The following is a 21,814-nucleotide window of genomic DNA, read 5'->3' as shown; positions in this document are numbered from 1 at the left end:
CTATTGGCGGTATTTGTGAATGATCTTTTTCTGGAAGCAATTCTGTGACATTCAAATATGCTAATATCAGAGCCACTAACAAGTGGTGCTACTGCTCCGGTACTCCGGGTCATAGTACACCTCAGAACACTAGAGGCTAAAAGGTTGTTCCGCACTCAGCAAGATTCTGTAACTCACAAAACAGGATCCAATCATCGAGTGAAGTTAAATCACACACACACACACACACACACACACACACACACACACACACACACACACACACACACACACGCACACACACACTCACACACACACACACGCACACACACACTCACACACACACACACACACGAACACATTCGAAAGAATGTCACAAACATGTTTAGATTCTTGGAACAAAATTTGATTATTCTCACAACTAACGGGTTTTAATTACATAAATTTCACTTTTAATTGCATAAATTTCACAACCGGAACGACCTATAACCGCATCCACAAGGAAACCAACTAAGCAGAATGACAAGCTTGACCACGGAAGAAAAACGTCATCAATTTTTCAACGAATCAAAAATCAGATCCGCTCGCAGAAAAAAAAAATTATAAATACATCTGATCCTTAAACATACCATTAGAAGCGAAAGGGACTATTCAAAGAAGATCTGAGAAACCGTAAACCCAATTCCCTTTTTTACTATTTTAATTCTCACACTTGTTTTTTTCGGTATGACATGTCGATTACCACTGAAATTAATGAACCTTGTACATTCTAACAAATTGATATGCAGTTTTAATTTCAAACTTACACCTTCTGTTTTGAACATGATAATTTATCAACATTGAAACTTTGAACGATGTTTTTCTAATTTAAAACTTTTACCATTGATAAACAAAAAGAATATTGTTGAAACTAGTTTGGTATATATGTAAATAAATGTATTTTAAACATTTACGAGCTTTTGAAATTTAAGTGCATTTTCAACAACACATTTTCCAATATATATATATATATATATATATATATATATATATATATATTTGTGAGGTGATAGCGATGTGCTAGAAATTTTCCAGCATTAAAGTGCTTATTATTTTCTTCAGCCCATTTGTATAATGCATTAAAGTCACGGAGTAAGTATGTGACACTGTCTGGTTTCTTTATTGCCTGTGATAATTTTTTTATCACCGGCGCAGCTAGTGACAGTGGCCGTGTGAATGACAATGGGCATGTCCGAGTGAGCAATTATGAATAGTAATGCCTCGAAGATAGTTCCCTGGAGGACGTGACACAGAATTTGTGTTCTCTGAGAGAAGGTATCATTAGCTGCATCTGCTTGACGTCTATCTTTTATAAAGTCATGCAGTCACTCTGCCAGTTTACTAACTATACGCACACACACACATATACATACATATATATATGTCGTAGGTAGAGCAGTTGGTGTCTTTCTCAAACGCGCCCACACTTAGTAATCCACAGGCTTACAATCGGGGAATTTAGGGGGCTAGAAACTTTGGCTGGTAAAGCAGAAATTCTCTGACAACCACTTCAGACTTTGTCAGAAGTATGCGAAGGAACCAAATCCTAGGACCATATATATGACCTCTCAGCAGCAATCTTCTCCAGGTAGGGATTGATTATAATCTGCACCGGCTGTATGTATGTCTGAATTGATCCTAAGATCCTGTTCATCAGTTGTGGGATAAAGTCCTGCGTGCGGAAGCAGTGAGAATGCCTGCTGCGTTCCCTCCCGCTGGCCGAAGTTCCGTTGCTGCTGTCTGTCATATTTTACAGTCTTTTCCATGTTCACAGAGCGTTGGGCAGCAATCATGATGCCAGCATTTTGATACCCGGCTCAAATTCTCTTCCAATATTCAGATGGCTACTGTTCTCCATGTCAGTTAACGTTTTCTAAACCACAAATCTAGTATTTACGCTCACCAAGGCCGTTGACTGTTCACCGATATGTCAAGCTGTCCCTGAAAAAAGGAGGCACAAAATATTGTCAGATTTAGTCTGAACACCCTGTATACAATCCATCATATTAATATGCGTAGAGGTAGCTCTGAAGACTTCTCTCTCAAAAACACTCCATCCACTACCAATGCACAAATATATTTATTAACATCTCTCTCTCTCTCTCTCTCTCTCTCTCTCTCTCTCTCTCTCTCTTTCAAGCACAGTCCTTTCACTCCCGACACACACATATTAAAACGCTTCACTCATTCATTCCTGGAAAGTGCTTCAATGCTTATTTTCAGAGTAAATAGAAAGCGAAACATTCCCTCTTACACGAACATAGAAGCAGGCAATCACTCAGCCATCAATGCGTACGCACATAATTTATATGTAAAAATCCTTTATCATATTCTTAAGCATCCGTGTTTTGTACTTAGAAACGCACACACACACACACACACACACAAATACACACACACTCACACACACAAATACACTCACCCCCACAACACCTACGCGCGCGCATGTGCTGGCGAAAGTACTTAATCTTATAGAAAACAAAAACGCACAAGGCTACACAGACAAATGTCTGTAATCTATCAATCTATCTGCGGCCATGTATATATATATAAATTTTATGATTTTATGCATACAAAAGTACACGCATTCATACATATATGTATAATCCCCACCCCATATATATACATACATACATACATACATACATACATACATGCATACATACATACATACATATATATATATATATATATATATATATATATATATATATATATATATATATATATATATATATATATATATATGTATGTATATATGTATGTATATATGTATATATGTGTATATATTCACACACAATAGAAATATAACCTACTTCATATCCAAGTCCCAATGTCATACCAATTCATAAACGTCTGGCAATGTATTTGCATGGTGTGAACCGTTAGCTATTTGACAGAATCATCATATTAAAGTGTACATTGAATATTTTGTTTAAAGGAAAATGTAGAGTCACATTTCTTTATAAACACACACATACAAATAAATAAATAAATCGCCAGTGAAGGAAAAAAAAACAAACATTGCTGTTGATAAAACATGGCTGAATTTCGACGCAACATAAGAAGAGTAACAGGTCAGTTTTATTTGAAATCTATTTCCAACACCATCTCTATGTGTTCAGAAAATGTGAAGATATCTCACATTCTGTCAATAGCTATATCTACAGGCAAAATATATTTTCAATGTAACATTTTCAAAGGAAACCTCTTGTAAAGACGCCATTTTGTAGTTTTCAGTGAAAACACAACTTACTGCGTATTTTTCTTTCAAATTTGTTTGATAGTTTCAATGTTGAATTTGTTGTAATTTAGTATTTTTTAAAATATATTTATGTTAAGCTTTTTGACTTTTTTCGCTCTGTTCTTTTTGTTTTTACATTTCTGAAACCGTTTGCATATTTTTTTTATCTGACTGTTCATTTTGTCATATCTGTTTTTTCTGCTATTTTTCTGTGTGTGTGTGCTTGACAGATTAAAAAAAAATATGGATCTCTTATTGCTTTTTATTTGGAGTTGTTCTTAATTTTTTCAGTTTTACAAATGTTTTGTTGCTTTTCGTTTTTGAGTTTGTTGATGTTATCACCGAAGCTGTTGATAATATTACTTGTAAATTTTAATATTGCTACTTTTCTGATTTCATGCATTTCAAATGTCTTCAATTTATTCTTTTAATGAAATCTTCATATAAATTTAATATATTTAAGCATTTTCAAGTTTGTTTATTTATAATTCCGAGTCTCAAAAAAAAAGTAAAACGAAATTGCAAAAATAAATAAAAATAAAAATAAGAGAAATCTGATAGAATGTATTTCAATAGGACTTAAAAAAAAAAAATTCTGAACCAACTTATCTACATATATATGGAGTGCTTTTCTTTTTGCTAGCATAATCATTTTTCGATTCTGCATGTTCTTCAAGAATAAGAAAATTGCAAATTAATTGAATTCTAACGACGAAAAAGAGGTTTCTTTCGTCTCTCTGAAATGAAACTTCAAATCTTACCGAGATCAGTGCTGTCGTCTATTTTTTGTGGTCGATAAATAAAATAACAACTTTCCGCCGACAACGATTTTTCTCCTCTATCTCTTTTTTTTTCTCTGTATTGTACAGGAATCACGAAGGTCCAGGCTTCGATGGTCGAATATTGCTTCATGCTGATTTGGACTGAAAATTACATTAATGCTACATATATCTACGAAATAGGGAGAAGTACTAATTATAGGCAAATTCCATTAGTAGGAATTCAATCTGTCAGACAAGTGAATGTTCATCGTCGTCACCGACAAGAATTCACCTTGAAAAACAGCACAAACAAATTTGAGATATTTTTATTTATAAAACATTTTTATTTATTCCTAGATTTTAACATTATTTTTTATATACACTTCTTTTTACAAATCGCATTTAAGGTATCAGATCAAAATAATAATAATAAATAAAAAAAAATATAACACTACAAGATAAAACTATATCAATCAAATTCAAAATAAATAATAATAAACATGATAATATTTTCTCTTGAAATAAAATATAATCTAAGGAAAAAATATATATATATAAACGTAAATGTATTCAGAGAGTTTGAAAAGCATGCGGAAGGTTACACACACACACACACACACACACACACACACACATATATATATATATATATATATACATATATATTTACACGTATATATATATGCATATATATATATACATATATATATTTGTGCATATATATGTATACATATATGTGTGTGCGTGTGTGTTTGTGTGTATACGTATATATATATGTATATATATTTATTTATATATACACATATACACATACAAATATACATACATACTCGCATGCATTTATGCATACGTACATTCATACATACATGCATACATGCATGCATACATACATACATACATACATACATACATACATACATACATATATATATTCATATATAATTCGGATTGTATATTTTTACCAATTCCTTTTCTGTGAACCGGAGACTAACGTTTTCAATTTTGAAAAGAATAACAACTGCATTGGATTAGTCAGTTTCAATGAAAACAGTCTTCGAAAATCTTGGCACAAAGCTAGCAATTTTCATGTGTGGAGAAACTCAGTTACTTCGATCCTAGTTCTCTGTTGGTAATTGTTTAATGGATACCAAAAACAAAAACAAAAAAAGAAATAGAATGCAAATTCGATCTCGGTGACATAAGAACTCAATACGAAAAGCCGAAAGAAATTACGTTAAACATTTTATCCGATGCACTAACGAATCTGCCACCACATTACTGATAATGAAAAATAATAATAATAATAATAATAATAATAGTAATAATAATAATAATAACAATTTGGGGGGGGGGGGGATTCGAAATGAAGACAATACTAAGCTTATTTTTGAAAATTCAAGTTAGTTTCTTCCTTTTTCTTGATTAAAAAATCGAGCTTGCATAGAATATTTTCTTAAACTCAAATTCGAAATGAAAGGAAGGTTGATCCCGAATTGTTTTCATATGCATATGTATACATACATACATACATACATACATACATACATACATACATGCATGCATGCATATATACAAACATACATACGTACGTACGTACATACATACATAATATGTACATATATATATATATATATATATATATATATATATATATGTATGTATGTATGTATGTATATAAGTATGTAAGTATGTTAGTAAGCATGTAAATATAAAGATGTCAATACGCTTTATAATATAATGTTAGTGTTCAGAAATATCGAAAATAAATATCTATGTTGGGAAGTGGGATTTCTCAAACACATGTAATAGTATATATATATATATATATATATATATATATATATATATATATGATGTAAGTATATATATATATATATATATATATATATATGATGTATGTATATTTATACATATATATATATTATATATGTATAAATATATGTACATTTATACATATATATAGTATATATGTGTAAATATGTGTATATATGCATCTGTATCTCTCTTTCTCTCTATATATATATCATGTATGTATGTATAAATATATGTATATTTACACATATATATATTATGTATGTATAAATATATGTATATTTATACATATAAATATATGTATATATAAACAAATGTATATTTATACATATATATAATATAGTTATAAATATATGTATATATGCATCTGTATATATATACAGATGCATATATATATATATATATATATATATAGATTAGGCATATATATATTAGCGTATATATTTTGTATATATTATATGCATATATATATGTATGTATATATATATATATATATATATATATATATATATATATATATATATATATATATATATATATATATATATATATATATGCATGTATATGTATATATCTATATCTATGTATGTGTGTGTGTGTGTAAAATTACTTTCAACGGGACACGAAGTTCACCTAGCAGAAGTTGCAGTTCACTTTAGCCGTTGAGTTGCTTGAGACACCGGCTAGCTTGTACTTGCTACTCTAATCAAAATTTCAGTTTACTTTAAGTAATGAGTCCTCAGTGGAAAATATACTGTTGTTATTCTTCACATTCCTTTAAAATCACAACAAATTAACAACTGTGTATGTGTGCATATATATATATATATATATATATATATATATATATATACATATCAACATTGAGAATCTAAGTTTCTCACCAATAACGGAACTGTTAATCACATATATATATGTGTGTGTGTATGCATACGCATATGGGAGTGTGTGTGTGTATGTGTGTGTGTGACGTAAACAGTGGAAAAGTTCGATTTCCAAGATATGGTATGAATGGGTTTGTGTCCAAGCGTAGTGGAATCGATGTCTATGATCACATATGCACCTCAAAGCTGAGTTTCATTGTTCAAGAGAAGTGTAATTCTACTCATGATTTTGCCATTTAGTATAAAATATCGTTTTTTTTTTTTTTTTTTTTTTTTTTTTTTGTGGTGTTCATCGCAAATAGCATTTTAAAACATTTCACATACCTATTCCAATGAACACATTGCATCAGAGCTAATGAAGGTGAAATTTCTGGCAAAATTTTCAAATCACTCTGACATCAAAATTAATCACAGATATTGTTGTCTTGTCGTTGTCTAAGTCATCGGTGTGTATGTGTTTGCGTATATGTTCGTGTGTATGAAAATACATAATGTATATGTGAATATATCTGTATGCATATTCATACAAACTTACGGAGATTTCTTCCGATTCTCCTAAGGATAGTTAAACGCTGGCTGTCAGCCCATGTGTCAAAAGTTGTTCATATATTATGTCCCTCGATTACAGGTATCGGGAATTCAATGTCTAGTCCGTTTATATTTGATTTAATGAAAATATCACATGATGTAGATGGTGCACCAAAGTCCAATTGCAAACTTCACTAACTTTGAAGTCATGAAATCTTTACATCAGGTAGAAATTAAAAATATTTCGTCAGTTATCTTTCTCCCCATAGATATTACCATTCGTAATGTAAATCCAAGTTAGAAGGCTTGATATTTTAAAGGTTTCTGATTTTAGATTTGACGGAATTTTCAATCTTCGAAGGACTTGATAAAAACGCTCAATTATTGTCTTGGTTAATAATATCTTACAAATCCTCGCTTCAAGTTTCTCATCTGTTACAAAAGAAAGAGAAAATGAAAGAAAATAGCATGTCTTCCGGATGAGAAAACTACAGATACACAGATACACGCGCTCACACGCGCTCACACGCGCTCACACGCGCAGAACGAGTGTACACACACACACACACACACACACACACACACACACACACACACACACACACACACAAACACACACACAAAAAAACACATACATACACTTCACTTTGCGAGGACCCGCTTCACGGGACATCAAGTTTACGAGGTTTTTGTTTAAGCACAAGATCCAAATTTTGAACCAAATGCAAAATTTTCTACCACCATAACAAATGCTTCTACGTGTTACCCAGAAATTTATAGAGCAAAAAAAAGCTTCTGCTAAGCAAACAACTCAAGACTTGTTTTTGAAAAAGGTCTACAAGTCTGTCTACGAGTGCTTGTGAATTGATGATCGCGTCTACTTGTGATGGTGTACGCGAGTCTAGTGCGAGTGAAAATAATTCAGAAAATGATTATAATAATACTTTTTATTATAAATGATCTTGGCATTCTTTTTATTTCACATGAAATATTCTTTCCGTTCTACTGTTGTTTTATTGCCATTTATTTACGAGTATCATAACTGTCATTGGTAAAATATTTTTCTGAGAATTACGATTTATAACGTTGCTACTATGGAAAATGATTGCTCTACTTAACGAGGTTTCGCTTTACGAACGACCTCCGGGAACAAATCCACTCGTATATCGAGGGGTAATACATACATACATACATACATACATACATACATATATATATATATATATGTATATATATATATATATATATATATATATATATATATATATATATATATATATAAATACTGTGTACATTTAAACACATATAAATACACATAACATTTAAACACTTAAGGTGTCCATCATAGGATACTTAGTACGCTAGAAGGAATAGTCAAAATCCAAACCACTATTAGGGATAAATTTCGAAGGGAATGAAAAATAAAAACATTTACCATCTATCTCCTGGACCATGGTTTCTAGCTCTATATTAGAAAATAAAATTTATTTATTTATTAGCAAATAAAAATTATTTTATTTGCTAATATAGAGCTAGAAACCATGGTCCAACAGATAGATGGTAAATGTTTTTATTTTTCATTCCCTTCGAGATTTATCCCTAATAGTGGTTTGGATTTAGGCTACTCCTTCTAGTGTGCTAGGTGTCCTATGATGGTCACCACTTATGTATTTAAATGTACACTGTATTTATATGAATAATATATAATCTATTGGCTAGTTTTCTACATGCTAGGCGACTGGTAGTAAAAATTTCTAAAATTTTTTCTTACCCTGATATTTATTAATTATTAATTATATATATGGACATTTTCTCCGCCATTGTGATCTTCAGGTTAAACGTTCCTATACACTAGTTCTTTCCCTCACCCTTTGTTCAACTTTCACACCCAGTAAGTTTTGAATATCTTCAGCAGAGTTTACTATGCTGTAAATATGAAAGTTCTGTCTCTTGCCTGAGGGTAATCTACAGGTTACAGTTCTTTCTTCCGTTGCCCACACATCCATTTGTGTCAGTGTTTCAATGAAAAGGTATCATAAGCGCTACCAACCTCCACCTTTATCTACCCTTTAAAACAGTACTACTAGATATGTTATTCTGTGTTCCATTACCTCTGCAAACCAACTTTCTCTGGAAAGTTACTTAACATTGGTTTCAAATTTTGACACAAGTGCAGCAGATACAGGGAAGGGGCTAAGTCGATTACATCGACCCTAGGGCTCGATTGGTACTTATTTTATCGACCCCGACGGGATTTGAGCTCAAACGCAAAGACGGATGAAATGCTGCCTAGCGTTCTGCTCGGATTGCTAACGATTCTGCCAGCTCGCCACCTTAGAAAGCTACATAATATTAAAATGTTATATTTACCAATTTTTTTTCTGCTCCTGTGTGACATTCTTTAGATGATCCATTTAGGTTTTGGTAAATCATGCTAACTATCAGTTGTTATAGCATTGTTCTTCATGATCATTACAGTTTCTGTTACTTATTCCTGTCCGTTATATTGTGATCAGGTATTCAAAGGAAGTAACAAAGATGATGTGTAATAGCAAAAGTCAAATCTAAGTAAGTTTTTTCTTTGTTATAATTTTTTTAAAGTGCTTATAATCTTTAAAGTTTCAAGATGGGCCACTCTATAGCAGTTTCGTAGTAAAGGTACAGACATACAGAAAATGTAGTTATTTTGTCTGGTCACTTTAGTTGTTACAGCATAGAATTGGCCGACCTCAGAACGTTATAATATTCATTACATATATAAACACTAATTATACACATAAAATCAAAGATATAACAGAGTTCTTAATATAGACAATACTTTCAGTACTGGTAAAGAATACATGCCGTTATATTGTAAACATTTAGAGCGTTACGTGCACGATGATTTGGTTTTACAATAGTAGACGATTTTTCTCTTATAATCTAATCAAATCTGGACGAAGAACGAAAACATTTTTCACAGCGTGAATTCAGAAGTTTATTGAGAAGTTCAAAAGTTTGGTGCACCATTTATTTCGTGGTAATTCTCGGTTGTTTGGCTTCTATGGCGAAGTGAACTCAGCATCGTTAATTTGAGAAGCAATTGTCAATAATGTAGAGTGTTTGATCCAGCTTGAAACAATGTACCATTCCATTTGCTGTTACGTACATTTAGTTAGGAGTATTTAGCCGGTCAATGTTGAGTACCTCGGTTATAGGCACAGTACAGTGCCCGTGACCAGAAAGGAAACCACTGATTTCCAGGATGCTTGTCCAATGGCCATCCAGTCATTCATCGCTTTCCTATTGTAGGCCTGCAGATGATGTTTCAGTATTAGCACGGATCTTTGTTCCATACTCATTGGAGATTCTGTAAGGTGAAACAGCAGTTTGGGTTACTCATTAGAGAAGACAGTTTAGTCTTTAACTCCATATCAAGGTATATGTAGTCTGGTTAGCAGGGCGGAAAATATTTCCTCTCCAACTCGATCTGTATTAATTGATTGGAGTGATTAATAGTTCTTATTTCTCATTTACGCACCATATTCTTTAGAATAAAACTCTGTTTTCATTCTACGAAGTTTCATTTCAACTATCTGAAAATCTGTAAAGAACTGAGATACGGTTCTTGTTTTCCTGTTTAATGCGGGAAAATAATTCCAAAGTAAACAAAGATTTCAAAATTTGTCACAGACATGACAGTGCAAATAAATGACAACAACGATAGTCCTTTCTATTATAGGTGCAAGACCTGCAATTTTGTGTGAGGGGCTGGTCGATAACGTCGACCCGACTGCTCGACTGGTATTTATTTCATCAAGCTTTAAAGGATAAAAGGTGAAGTCGATCTCGGAGGAATTAGAACTCAGAACACAAAGACAGACGAAATAGTTTGTGCGATTTGGTAACGATTCTTCCAGCTCATCGTCTTAATGGCAGTCAATTCATTGTTAACCGCTGTTTAATACGGAATTTTCCAAATTAGACTTCTAGAAATTTCTTTAAGTTGTCATTTTCCTGTCTGTTTCTTTAACCGAGCGTCGACTTCACTGTAGAATTTGTTTAAATGAATGGATAAAACAAATTTCTTCAAAGTATTTTATTTCCTTTTCTCTCTGCTTTTCATACTTTATTTTCTTATCTTCAGTCTTTTTCATTTATTTTCAATAAGTAACCTTTTACTCGGTTCTCATCTTGACCCGGAAGCAACGAGGGGCTCTATTCCTGGACCGCAAATAATCTCGAGCCCAAACATTGAATCGGAAGCAACTACCAGCTTTTTCTGGACTCGAAGTAACGAGCAATTACAGACTGGAAGGAACGACGAGTTCCAGTGTTGGGCCGGATGCGACTACAAGTTATCCCTCGACCGGAAGCAACGAGCAGCTCCGCCAGGATCAGCTCAGTCTTTGGAAGACAATGAAAAGCTTTTGCATATTTCACTTGAGACAAGGGTTTTTTGGCATGTGAACCAATTATCAATAACCCAATCGCGGAACTCAAAGCGAAGTGGCAAATGGCTTTTGATGGAATATACATGGAAGCAGTAAATTTTCTTTTACCAAATACATGAAATTCAGAAAGTATAGTCCCAAGAAATGTTCGGTGTTTGGTCTGGCTGATGATTTGTTCGTTCTGAAAAAGAAACGAAAATCAAATATTAGATGTTCAATGAGATTGTGTCTTTTATCTTTCATCTTTTACTCGTTTCAGCCATTTGACTGTGGCCATACTGGGGCACTGCTCCGCCTTGAATGGGTCTTAGTCAAAGACATCGAACCAGGAGATTTTTCAGAGGCCTAGTCCTTATTCTATCGATCTTTTATGAACGAAAAGACGGAGAGAGCACGGACACACACACATACACACATATATATACACACATGTATATATATATATATATATATATATATATATGTGTGTGTGTGTGTATATGCACACATATGTAGGCATGAGTGTATAGACACACGCACGCAGACACACACGCGCACGCACACACACATGCTCATATACATATACATGATTGCTTACTACATCCACATTAATTCTGTACTTCCTGTAAAGTGTGTGTTTATGAAAAAGTAAACGAAACCACGTGGTCGCATTGTACCATAGAATTACGAAAAGAATGGTAAAATGAAGACGAAGAAAGCCCAGAAAAATACACATCAGTAAAAAAAAAGGTACAGGAAGAAGAATGATTTTAATATCTTACTTGGTTTGCGTGGAATAAAAATATAATCGCCTTCGGAAGAGAAGATTTCTTGGCTGACACGTCTGATGCTGTCGTTATTGATTTTCTGCCAGTTCCGTTTGTACTTCAGGGGCAGGTGTTTATTACTATAGTTACTTGAACAGGTACTCTTGGAGATGGATGTGTCGTTACTTGCAACCGAAACTGCACAGCTCCTGTTGTTAAAGAAATAAATCAAAGGTTGCAATAAAGTGTTTCCGAGCTTGTGTCAATGTGTGTGTGTGTGTGATTGTGTGAGTGTTTCTCTGTTTGTTTGCGAGAGCGTGTGTAAATGTTAAATTAATGATATTTAAAACGTACAATGCAACATTTATTGATAGGGTGACTCAATCTTCAAAGTCAAATGTATTGCAAAGATACGATGAAGACATACTTCACGATACACACACACGCACACACACACACACACACACACACACACACACACACACACACACACACACACACAAACACATTTTTTTCCCACGACAGTTCCGGATCCCAGTTATGACCTCATTTGCATACAGCCAATCGGAGCTCAACTATTAAAACTAATTCATGAGGGCATAACAAGTGATGGGCGATAAGATAAATTCATTTGGGTAGGGAATGACCAACTTTCTTTACACTTTTAATAATGCTCCTTGATCTTGTAGTTGTTTCAACCATGGCTGCCCTGTTGCTTACTTCCTAAAACTGTAAGGAGAGAGAGTTGCTAGCACATCTCCCACTACCCACATTTTTCACATCCACATCTTTACCATATGGGGCCCCAATAAAATCTGATAATAGGTATAGATACAAATCTACCTAATTACTTTTCTCCTTCTAAAATCAGGCATAATTTGGCGATCGGTCGATTTACAAGTGTTTTGATTTACAAGTGTTTTGATTTACAAATGATCGGTACAGTGTTTCTGTTAACTTACAACAAGGTCAAGGTGAGCTCTGATTGGCTGTATGTAAATGAGTTCATTACTGGGGTCCGGAGCTTTTGTGGGAAAACAAAATTTCGCGGGCCGGTACGCAATGATGCCGTCGAGAGGTAGGCCCCGAGACGGCGCTCATTTTCCCCTGATAACCTCATACACTTACTGGTTTCCGGTATGTGGAGCTTTCGACTGGTAGCACTTGCATGTTCAATTGTTTGCAAAACACACACATATATATATATATATACACATACATATAAACATATACACACACACTCACACATTGATATATATTGATGTTTGTTTTTATGTCAAGCTTAAACTGAAGGATTACTCAATACATTTTAGTAGAGTAATTGTTTATTGAAGTTTTACGAGGAACAAGTTGACAGTGACTTCAAAATTTCGGTCTACTCAACTTTATCAGCCGAAAACGCAAGCCGAAAATTCGAAATTGTCACATTTTGCAGCTTTTCCTGAGTCTCTATTTTTTGTGTGCATCAGGTACTTGGTTGATATATCCTCCTCTTGGATTGCAAACGCATACCCTTCAAAGTGAGAGGTAATAATCCGGCTATTTGGCCATGATGAACTGCTTTGATGATCGATGTTACTATCATCAAGGAGCTCTCTACTAACATTTACATGCATAGTCCTCTGCTCATATAGTCTCATCCTTTCATGCGATGATATGTTGCGGTAGAGTCGTGCAGCTTCTTTGGGAATGTATTCTACGTTATCAGACAAGGAGTGTTACTCAAGGAGCTGTCTTCCATGTCTTACGATGTCATCAGTTTCATGTATGCAAACGTAGTCAAGGGATGCACTTCGACGCTTGGTGGTTAAAAGATGCTGCCGAAGGGTTAAGATGTTTATACTTTCTGTAAACCCCTTGTCATTCATGTTAAGGAAGTCTGAAGGGTATCGCACTGGATCACAAGGAAACAGAAATACCAAAATTAAACACTGTTTCTTTGTGGATAACTTAAAAACTTTATGCAAAGAATATGCATGAGATGAAAAAGAGCCTTGACATAGTTACAACATTCTTACAGGATGCTGGTTTGGAGTTTTGTCAGGATAAATGTTATATGGTTGTGAAAAGGTGGGAAACTATAAACAAGACTAATAGCATCTCCGTCAATGATTTAGCTATTTCTCCTGTATCTGATGAGAAATGTAACATGTATCTAGGGGTGGATAAAAACATATCTTACAGTGGCACCTGTAACAAAAGATGTGTCACTAAAGAATATTACAGCCGAATAAAGAAAATTTGGACCTCAGAACTCTCTGTATTCAATGAAACAGCGCGCCACAGTGTGTTTGCAGTGCCAGTACTCATAACAACATTTAAGTTGCTTGATTGGACGCTTGATGAGATCCGAGCCATTGATGAGATCCGAGCCATTGATGAGAAAACCCGAAAAATACAAACAAGCACGCATAGTTTTCACATAAACAATGATATAGACCTCCTCTACCTAAAATGTAAACAAGTCGGCAGAGGCTGTAGTAGAAGATATTTGCCCAAGGTGCCACGCAGCGGGCATGAACCGGCCGAAACCATGTGCTTGGTAAGCAAGCTACCTACCACACAGCCACATATACATACATATCTACATATATATAAATATAAACAAATATATATGTATATATGTATATATATATATATATATATATATATATATATATATATATATATATATATATATATATATAACAAATAATAAATGAGTATATGCATATATACGTACAACTATGTACATACCTACATCTACCTGCATATATAGGTGCATATCTGGGTACAGGACGTTGCAAACCATTCTAACACAGGCGTTTCAAAGAGTTAGGGCAGGAGGCTTCGTTAAAATGGCTCTTCCCACGGACCACAGATTAAATTTGTACCATGCAGGAATGTAGTGGCGGACAGAAAACAAGACAGGAAAACAAACGGAAAAGGCTATACGGCCAGACGTGAAAAATTATGTGTATATTGAATGCTGTGAAACAACGAACTGGAAAGAAACGGGACGAAGTAGTACTATGTTTGCTTGTCGATAGCTAAGGAAGAAAATAATAAGTAGCTGGACACATGTGACCAGCGAGGGGTAAGGAGAAAGGGTGGTAGAGGGAGAAAAAAGGGGTGGAAGTAGAAAATAGGTGAGCAACGAGAGAAAGAGAGGAAGAGAGAGATATAGTAGTGACAGAAGGAAGAACGAGAGGGGGAAAAAGGTACAGAGACACAGAAATAAGTAGAGTCGTAAATATATATATATATATATAGTCTATTGAAAAGATTGCAAGACGCAACGAAAATTTTAGGAAAATAAAAATAAGTGGAAATTTTAACGGTGAGTGTGTTAAATTTTAAGGCACGAAAAGAAAATGACTCTCCCCAGACACAACAGAATATGCTTCAACACACGAAATCACATTAAAAAAACCTTGCAAACCAAATCCCAAAACGAAATATATATATATATATATACACACACATGAAATTAACCACCAGAGCAATTTTCTCTTCACACTTCAACTTCTTTTTGCCCTTTTGATACTAATCCAGCCTAACTCCGTAATGCTAACTTCTTATGTGACGTTCCCTAAGCTAAAACTATTCATCAACATTGCCTTTTAACTTTTTTTTTTCAACCACCCGCCTAATATTCATATAGCTCTTGTAATATATTCTTCTATATTTTCAGAATTAATTACGACAAAATCTGTGTGTTTCAACAGAAATACCGAAATGAAAGGGTCAAAGTAAATGCCAAAATGTTATAAATAACTCACCGAAATTTGAGATAAACTCTTCTTAAGTTACCTCACTTTTCAGCCAAAGAAATAACAGATTAAAACGAAAATAGCAACAATTCCTGGCTTGAATGGACAAAAGTCCATTAATTATCCTACCCAGTGTCCATTGACTAGTATGGAGCTAGAGAATCACAAGATACTGAAAACAATTCTCAAGATTTTTGACCATTTGAAATAAAAGCAGTTTTTGAAATCTAGATAAAATAAGTGGTAATAGATTCCAGCTGCCATCTTCAAAGACTAAACGGCATGTTAACAACAGACTTTAAAACAATCGAGTTTCTAGGCTTTTATTTATATTTTTACTTGCATTGCATTGAAGAGACATGGTAGCATTTTTGGAAAATATGTATGGAAATATATACATACATATATACATACATATGTGTATGTGACGCCTGCGCGCATGTGCGTCCGTGTGTGTGTGTGTGTGTGTGTGTGTATGTGTGTGTATGTGTATGTGTACGCGAGTGTGTGCGTGCATGTGTGTTTGCAATATATATATATATATATATATATATATATATATATTCAAAAATTAGGGAATACAGTAGATAAAATCTAGGTTACATATGTTTCTTAATAAGCAGAACGTCAGAAGCAGTAAAATATTCAAACGAGAGGTGTCTACTCTTCAAGCCAAGGTTACCTTGATTTATATGAAGCTTACATTGTTGTTAGGCGACCCCGTGTTAAATCGGCGATTCGAACACGGGATCTATAAGATCTATGAAGATGACAGCTGGAATTTATTAGCACTTATTTTATCTAGATTTCAAACTTCTTTTATTCAAATCGTCAAAAATGTTTATGATTGTTTTCAGTATCCTGTGACTCACTAGCTCCTTACTAGTCAATGGACACTGGGCAGGATAATTAATGGACTTTTGTCCATTCAAGCAAAGAATTTTTGTTATTTTCGTTTTAATCTGTTATTTCTTTGGCGGAAAAGTGAGGTTACTAAAGAAGAGTTTATCTGAAATTTACTATCACCGAGGTTCCGCTAACTATGAAATGTATGTAGCCTAGAATTTGTCCGCTCCATTCCTTATTTGAATATACAACATCCTCTGTTGCTAACCGTGAACTACAAAAGTACCTTTTTTTCAGCTTATCGTACTTCGATATAGGAAACCTTCTGCATCAATAAACCACAATTGTTCCTGAAAGTTGTTCTTTTCTTCTATCTTCTGCAGATTACTTGAAACTCACTAACTTATTACACCTTGATCCTTGGATCTTACCTTTACACGTACACATATTCATAAGTATGTATGTAAACATACATACTTATACATAGTATATATATATATATATATATATATATATATACTTACACATAGTATATATATATATATATATATATATATATATATATATATATATATATATATATACGACGGGCTTCATCCGTCTACCATTTCCGCTCACAAGGCTTCGGTCGGCCCGAGGATATAGTAGAATACACTTTCCCAAGATGCTACTCAGTGGGACTGAACCCGAAACCATATGGTTGGTAAGCAAGCTATTTATCACACAGCCACTCCTATTCATATGTATATGTATATATATATATATATATATATATATATATATATATATATATATATATATATATACATACATATATACATACATATATATATATATATATATATATATATATATATATATATATATATACACATATATAATAACATACATGCGTACACACCACACACACACCCGCACACACACTCACATACACACACATACACATACATATTAATACTGTGCCCGCTGTGTCCCTACATAAAACAAAAAATAACAATTGAAGTACCCAAAAGATCACAAACAAAATAGACGTCGTGGCAGATCTCGTCTACTGGGGTCGACTCGAGAAGCTGAAGTCTTTTTCCTTCCAACACTGCTGAGAGTGATATGTCATTTGTATATATTTGTAGAAGATATCCTAAGAGTATTTTTCAAATGTTGATGCCATGAAATTTAAAATACACCCAAGGCTTGCAACCCGTGCCATCCTTCCTCTGCAAAAATCATGCTCACATCACATCACAACACTAAGAAAGAAGTGTTTCACCTCAGCTGATCGTGTTCTCGTTAGTATCATGCCAAGACACATAAAGGGAAATAAAGATATCATAACATTCAAACAGTTCCTGGATGAATAGATACTTCCAACAAATTACAGATAAACCACGTACAACTGAATATATTTGTGCAAAGAATAACGCTTTACCCGAATTGAGCTATGGTGCCTAAAGAGTGATTGTAATATGAAACATCATTAAAAGTCATTTCCACAATGTGCTATTAAGTTAGTCGTGGCCTGGGCCAAATCTAACCGATACTTATTTAAGTATTTAAGTATGTATATATAAAGGATGTTCATAAATTAGCTTTACAACTTCCACATTTTCTTGTATCCATTAAAGTTGAGATATATCAATCTATATCTTTGCATGTAAAGTAAATATGATTAAAGCATTTATTTGCTTGCTTTTGCTTTCCAAATAAACCCTTAATTTTCTTCTTTGTTTGAAGTTTCATATTTTAATGATAATATATGGACATCCTGTATATACATATATACATGCATATAGCATAGTAGAGTTGTCGAAAATATACGTAAACAACGGCCTCTGGTAAAATTAACAATATGATACAAACGATATGCTACATTCACCCAAATTACAAATAAACCAGCATTTAACATTAACGACATTTAAGATTAATTAATCTGAGTTAATTGCTGTTTTATAGTATGTTTTATAGACACAATACACCATAAAATGTTCTGCGGACATTCTGAGATTTCACAGGTGTAGCGTAAATGGAACTTTATGAGTCAATAAGGCAGCCTGAGATTATTTAGACTAATTAAATTGACTTTATTGTATATTTAAACAATAAAACGCCATATTTTAGAATTTTTCTAGATAATCCAGCATGTTGTTTTTAACTTCTTTCTGTTTTGTATCGCATGTCGTTGCCTATGTACATATTCGAAATTTATTCTCACCTATATATATATACATATATATATACATATATTATTTTAAAATCGTTTTGGTCATTAGACCGCGGCCAAGCTGGGGCATCTCCTTGAAGAAGTTTAATCCAACGAATATATCCCAGAACTTTTATCCTTTTTTTAGACTGGTACTAATTCTATGGTCGCTTTTTTTTTTGCCAAACCGCTAGGTTACGTGGAGGTAAACACACTAACACCGGTTGTCAAGCGGTGAAGGAAAGCAAACACAGACACAAATCCACACACACACACAAACACAAACACATACAAATGCACACAAATATATAAAATGTGCTTCCTTAAGTTTCTGTCTACCAAATCCAAATCCATCCACAAGGCTTTGATCGGTCCAGAGGGACACACAGCGGAGAACCTTATAGTAGGGATGCAAATTTCTTACCACAATGCTACGCCTTTGCCTACACACACACACACACACACACACACACACACACACATATATATATATATAGATATATATATATATGTACACACACACACACACACACAGAGAAAGAGAGAGAGAGAGTGGGAGAGAAAAAGAGAGTTGGATAGATAAATATATATATATACATATATTTAGACACACTCATATGTACATACATACCGACATAGACACATACATATATGTAAGCATGTATACGTGCAAGCATGCATTATGTGTCATCTGAAATCATTCTCACCTTTGTTAGTGCTGTTTCTAAGTATACTTTGCCGAAAAGGTGTTAGTGGACTGGAGCTCGTCTAGAATCAGATACACATCCCCATTTTTGAATGAATTTGAATTTTCGAATTCCTTTTCCTTCTCAATCTTGATAAGAATTGTTGTTAACACGAAATAGATTTACTTCATATTAAGGAAGGAATTTTAAAATGATTAAAAATCATTTTTTCTTCTGTGCACTGAATTATTTGAGCCGCACTTAAGACTTGTTTCATCATAAAAAATAGCATATACTATAGTGAAGGCGCATGGCTCAGTGGTTACGATCGTGAGGTTGCGAGTTCGATTCCCGGACCGGGCTGCGTGTTGTATTCTTGAGCAAGACACTTTATTTCACGTTACTACAGTTTACTCAGCTGTAGAAATGAGTTGCGACGTCACTGGTGCCAAACTGTATCGACCCCTTTGTCTTTCCATTGGATAACATCAGTGGTATGGAGAGGGGAGGCTGGTATGCATGGGTGACTGCTGGCCTTCCATAAATAACCTTGCTCGGACTTGTGCCTCGGAGGGTAACTTTCTAAGCGCAATCCCATGGTCATTCATGACCGAAGGGGTCTCACCTCTCACCTCACCTCACTATAGTTAACAACTTACACTTTTGTGGTCGCTTCTGTCTTTCTTCTTTACACCACTGGGTCAATCAACGACCTATAGTGATTTTCATAAGATACACATTGTATTTTGGGTAGATTCATGGGACAATACGCTGGTAATTTCGTGGGATATTACAGAGGTGTTTTTGTAGGTCACTACAGAAGTAGTTTCGCGAGACAATATACAGGTTGTTTTGTGAGACACTTCACATGTGTTTTCGGATTTGTGAAGGTGCAAACCTGATATCTTTGGGATTTGAATTTAGATGACTGAGAACCGCCGGAACGATTATCGCAAGCCATTTTATTGACCGCTTTGCCAATTTGCCGTCTTGTATGATATCATTATAACTCGCAGTCAGTATTATGGTTTCAATATCAATAAATAACACAACCTCTTGATATGAAAATTGTTACCATAGAAATATAATTTATCGATGTTGAAAATTGAATTAACTAAATAGAATTGTCCTGGGACTATATATATCGGGGGGTTCTTTGCTGCATTCGTTTGAGTGTTAGTTTTACAAAATACAATCTTATTGGCTGTATCCAGTTAGGAGAAAGTGAGAGAGAGAGAAAGAGAGAGAGAGAGAGAGAAAGAGAGAGAGAGAGAGAGAGAGAGAGAGAGATAGAGAGAGAGAGAGAGAGAGAGAGAGCGACAGAGAAGGAGAGAGAGAGAGAAGAGGGAAATAAAAACTGGTACATTTTTATTGACCCCGGACGAAGGAAGATCGAACCTGACATCGATGGCATTTGAGCTCATACAGCCAAAATAAATACCCCTACACATTTTGTGAGTCTCTGACAGCTTTGCCAGTCCACCACATTAGTAAACATTTATCTGGTGCTATGCAAAAGAGCAGGCCATACCACTTTTAGTAATTGGTATAGAGACGTGAAGTTCAACAGGCTTCAAATAGGTAAATAATTTTGTTATCGTTATCGTTTGAAACTAGGTTTATTGTAATCTAGCAGATCTGAAACTAAAGTTAGAAGGAATAAAGTAGAAGATAGATTGAACTTACGTGTCTAGGTCAGTTCTTTGATAATTGTTTCGATATGAATAATGTCTTCGATAATACCAGAGTCCTCCCAGAACGATTGCTATTACTGTGGCCAATGATAACAACACCGACAGCACTACTGTCACAGTATCTGAAATATAACGAATCGGATTTCAACGGATTTCGGAAATACTTGCAGACACAGCATCGTGCCTGCTCTTGGTTGTAGTCGGAAGAAATCG

This window comes from Octopus bimaculoides, chromosome 16, assembly GCF_046866305.1.
Source record: "Octopus bimaculoides isolate indiv1 chromosome 16, ASM4686630v1, whole genome shotgun sequence".
In the NCBI taxonomy this organism is placed as follows: domain Eukaryota; kingdom Metazoa; phylum Mollusca; class Cephalopoda; order Octopoda; family Octopodidae; genus Octopus; species Octopus bimaculoides.
This window is presented reverse-complemented; position numbering follows the sequence as displayed.